Source organism: Schistocerca serialis, unplaced genomic scaffold, assembly GCF_023864345.2.
Source record: "Schistocerca serialis cubense isolate TAMUIC-IGC-003099 unplaced genomic scaffold, iqSchSeri2.2 HiC_scaffold_205, whole genome shotgun sequence".
Classification (NCBI taxonomy): Eukaryota; Metazoa; Arthropoda; class Insecta; order Orthoptera; family Acrididae; genus Schistocerca; species Schistocerca serialis.
In genome coordinates this window covers 105,001-110,000 of record NW_026047768.1, presented here as the reverse complement: position 1 = coordinate 110,000, position 5,000 = coordinate 105,001, and the positions used below count along the sequence as shown (strand labels likewise).

The 5,000-nt window shown below is 51.5% G+C and overlaps 1 non-coding gene across 1 annotated transcript in view; it reads right to left on the bottom strand.

Annotated features, from left to right (window-relative positions):
* The window catches only part of LOC126443907 (small subunit ribosomal RNA), a 1,909-nt gene extending 1,464 nt beyond the window's left edge, over positions 1–445 (bottom strand). Inside the window, exon 1 of the ribosomal RNA XR_007582271.1 lies at positions 1–445. This exon is cut by the window's left edge and continues 1,464 nt beyond it. This is a non-coding gene — a ribosomal RNA (small subunit ribosomal RNA).
* Positions 446–5,000: the final 4,555 nt, after the last annotated feature.

The following is a 5,000-nucleotide window of genomic DNA, read 5'->3' as shown; positions in this document are numbered from 1 at the left end:
TGCTGCCTTCCTTGGATGTGGTAGCCGTTTCTCAGGCTCCCTCTCCGGAATCGAACCCTGATTCCCCGTTACCCGTTACAACCATGGTAGGCGCAGAACCTACCATCGACAGTTGATAAGGCAGACATTTGAAAGATGCGTCGCCGGTACGAGGACCGTGCGATCAGCCCTAAGTTATTCAGAGTCACCAAGGCAAACGGACCGGACGAGCCGACCGATTGGTTTTGATCTAATAAAAGCGTCCCTTCCATCTCTGGTCGGGACTCTGTTTGCATGTATTAGCTCTAGAATTACCACAGTTATCCAAGTAACGTGGGTACGATCTAAGGAACCATAACTGATTTAATGAGCCATTCGCGGTTTCACCTTAATGCGGCTTGTACTGAGACATGCATGGCTTAATCTTTGAGACAAGCATATGACTACTGGCAGGATCAACCAGGGAGCTGCGTCAACTAGAGCTGAGCAGCCGGCCGCCCGGGAGTGTGTCCCGGGGGCCCGCGCGAACACGCAAGCGTCCGCTCAATTATTCTGCAAACAGGAGGAGGCTGAGCTCCCCTGCACAACACACCTCGAAACCCTCTCAGGTCCCGGCGGCGCGCAGCGCCGTCCTAAGTACTTGGTCGGGTTCGAGAGAGGCGCAATCGCCCGGAGTTAGGCGAGTAGACGCTTTAGGTGCGACCACCCGTGCTCCCAACTGAGCTTGCCGCTGCCGACAGAGGCCCGGGAGCGTGCTGTCGTGGCATTGCCGGCGGGAGACAACACGCGCCACCTACGGTGACCGGCAGCTCCAACGCCAGCGCCACAGAAGGACAAAAGCCCTACTTGGGTGCCGAAGCGAACTCTCCCAGCACAGCGCACGCGCCAACACGTCCGCACAGCTGCGATACAAACCACCTGCGAGAACCGCTGGGGCGACCGAGCAGCAGACGGCGTCGCGGCGCCGAGCGCCGGGCGGCGGCGCATCCTCAGCGCACAAAGTCCTCAATCGGACCAGCACACTGCAGATGGCCACCGCGCTTCGCACCGGGCCCGCGAGGACCTACTTTGGCCGCAAGGCGCCGCGAGCAGGGGGCGCCGGCGCGCAGCTGCGCCGCCTGCCGCGTCCGTCGGCCGGCGCGCCTGCCACCGGCCGCCCCCACCAGCCGGCTGTAGCGCGTGCGCCCACGCACCGCGCTGCCAGCACGCCGGGCGGCCCCCCCTCACCGGCCGGGGACGGTCCCACCCAGCCACCGCCGCGTATCGCATCACACCCAGATCCCCTTTCACGTTCGTGGGCATGGTGGGTCCCCTTTCACGTTCGTGGGCATGGTGGGTATCCCTGAAACAACCGGTTAATAGCTCGACCGATCGTCGCCAACACTGATTCACCTCTAGCGAGAACAACCGCACCACAACGGGTTACCGGTTGTTCATTTGCGTAACGTCACCAGCAAACGTACACGTCCATCGCCATTTGCAACGAGTATTGCATGCCTGTGTCAGGTGTCACAACACACTACGTCTGCCCACATAGACGCAACAACATGTGCACGCCTAGAGAACACGTGGAAGGTAGACCCCGTACGTATGCGGTGTCCATTGCGCGAACGACTGTCAGCCCGCCTCTGCAGCATGTCGCAGATGTGGAACGCGGTGCAACATGCTATCACGGTGTGTGAGAAGAGACGACTACGTCCGAATACACGCTCCACTACATCAACAGACTGCTCATGCTGATCGCCATCCAGGGCGTCCGTTCCTCCCACACGTCTGTATGGCGTACCACACTGCAATCCAGCTCTTATAGGGAGACGACACGTAGCTGCGTGCACAATATTTGGACTGTATGGTCCGCCGTTGCTAGGCGCTGTCGTCATACGGTCACATGGGCCACGATGTATCATTCAGTACATACGGAGCAATGTGCAGTACAGTTTGTGGGTTTTGCGTACATCGGCGGACAGGTGACAGGCCGTACCACAACGTAGGCTGAGTACGTCGGCATGCGAAGGGCATTGAACATGCAAACTTCTCACCGACCAGCTTGCGAAGGCAGGGGGGAAGGGGGGGGGGCATGTACGTCCTGCTGCTATCCACACTACAGTGTATAGCAGGAGCATGTGGAAAGTCAGCAACACCTGCAAGGTGTTTAACATGACGCGATACACAGGGGACCGGGCAGTGCGAGTAGCGAACTATATTGCGAGGGTTGCGGTTAGGCAACACTACACTACTTTAACGGGTTGCATAACAATTACAGAGCAGGTTCAGCGACAACGTGCGTCAGGTTAAGGCGCAATATAGTTTAGGTTACGGCGCACTTTAGGTTAGGTTAAGGCACATTATAGGTTAGGTTAAGGCACAACATGGGTTACGTTAAGGCACAACATGGGTTACGTTAAGGCACAACATGGGTTAGGTTAAGGCACAACATGGGTTAGGTTAAGGCACAACATGGGTTAGGTTAAGGCACAACATGGGTTAGGTTAAGGCACAACATGGGTTAGGTTAAGGCACAACATGGGTTAGGTTAAGGCACAACATGGGTTAGGTTAAGGCACAACATGGGTTAGGTTAAGGCACAACATGGGTTAGGTTAAGGCACAACATGGGTTAGGTTAAGGCACAACATGGGTTAGGTTAAGGCACAACATGGGTTAGGTTAAGGCACAACATGGGTTAGGTTAAGGCACAACATGGGTTAGGTTAAGGCACAACATGGGTTAGGTTAAGGCACAACATGGGTTAGGTTAAGGCACAACATGGGTTAGGTTAAGGCACAACATGGGTTAGGTTAAGGCACAACATGGGTTAGGTTAAGGCACAACATGGGTTAGGTTAAGGCACAACATGGGTTAGGTTAAGGCACAACATGGGTTAGGTTAAGGCACAACATGGGTTAGGTTAAGGCACAACATGGGTTAGGTTAAGGCACAACATGGGTTAGGTTAAGGCACAACATGGGTTAGGTTAAGGCACAACATGGGTTAGGTTAAGGCACAACATGGGTTAGGTTAAGGCACAACATGGGTTAGGTTAAGGCACAACATGGGTTAGGTTAAGGCACAACATGGGTTAGGTTAAGGCACAACATGGGTTAGGTTAAGGCACAACATGGGTTAGGTTAAGGCACAACATGGGTTAGGTTAAGGCACAACATGGGTTAGGTTAAGGCACAACATGGGTTAGGTTAAGGCACAACATGGGTTAGGTTAAGGCACACCATGGGTTAGGTTAAGGCACACCATGGGTTAGGTTAAGGCACACCATGGGTTAGGTTAAGGCACAACATGGGTTAGGTTAAGGCACAACATGGGTTAGGTTAAGGCACAACATGGGTTAGGTTAAGGCACAACATGGGTTAGGTTAAGGCACAACATGGGTTAGGTTAAGGCACAACGTAGGTTAGGTTAAGGCACAACGTGGGTTAGGTTAAGGCACAACGTGGGTTAGGTTAAGGCACAACGTGGGTTAGGTTAAGGCACAACGTGGGTTAGGTTAAGGCACAACATGGGTTAGGTTAAGGCACAACATGGGTTAGGTTAAGGCACACCATGGGTTAGGTTAAGGCACAACATGGGTTAGGTTAAGGCACAACATGGGTTAGGTTAAGGCACAACATGGGTTAGGTTAAGGCACAACATGGGTTAGGTTAAGGCACAACATGGGTTAGGTTAAGGCACAACATGGGTTAGGTTAAGGCACAACATGGGTTAGGTTAAGGCACAACGTAGGTTAGGTTAAGGCACAACGTGGGTTAGGTTAAGGCACAACATGGGTTAGGTTAAGGCACAACATGGGTTAGGTTAAGGCACAACATGGGTTAGGTTAAGGCACAACATGGGTTAGGTTAAGGCACAACATGGGTTAGGTTAAGGCACAACATGGGTTAGGTTACGGCACAACATGGGTTACGTTACGGCACAACATGGGTTACGTTACGGCACAACATGGGTTACGTTACGGCACAACATGGGTTACGTTACGGCACAACATGGGTTACGTTACGGCACAACATGGGTTACGTTACGGCACAACATGGGTTACGTTACGGCACAAATTAGGTTAGGTTACGGCACAAATTAGGTTAGGTTAAGGCACAAATTAGGTTAGGTTAAGGCACAAATTAGGTTAGGTTAAGGCACAAATTAGGTTAGGTTAAGGCACAAATTAGGTTAGGTTAAGGCACAAATTAGGTTAGGTTAAGGCACAAATTAGGTTAGGTTAAGGCACAAATTAGGTTAGGTTAAGGCACGATATAGGTTAGGTTAAGGCACGATATAGGTTAGGTTAAGGCACGATATAGGTTAGGTTAAGGCACGATATAGGTTAGGTTAAGGCACGATATAGGTTAGGTTAAGGCACGATATAGGTTAGGTTAAGGCACGATATAGGTTAGGTTAAGGCACGATATAGGTTAGGTTAAGGTACGATATAGGTTAGGTTAAGGTACGATATAGGTTAGGTTAAGGTACGATATAGGTTAGGTTAAGGTACGATATAGGTTAGGTTAAGGTACGATATAGGTTAGGTTAAGGTACGATATAGGTTAGGTTAAGGTACGATATAGGTTAGGTTAAGGTACGATATAGGTTAGGTTAAGGTACGATATAGGTTAGGTTAAGGTACGATATAGCGTAGGTTCAGATACACATTGTTGTAGGGAAAGGTGTATTGGGGGGGGGGGGCGGCAGGTTCGTTGATAGTGATTATCGTAATTGGATGCCTGCGGTATTATCCGATTTGTCACGTCAGGATGCACTTTTGGCTCATGACAGGCGGCGCTCCGATTCCATGGTTGTGGCAGATCTGTGTCTTTCATTCCTGCCATTGTTTGTGTGCTGTGACAGGAGGCAGTATTGTGATGTTGGGTGCACCACTGTGTAGGACATGTGTGGGTGTTCGTGGCTTAGCTGAGCAATGTGCGGATGTCGGAAGGGTGGGATATTGTGTTTTCTGGGTGGACCTCCCGGTCTGGTAATGATAGTGTGGATTGTGTCATGTGGCGGAGAGGATGC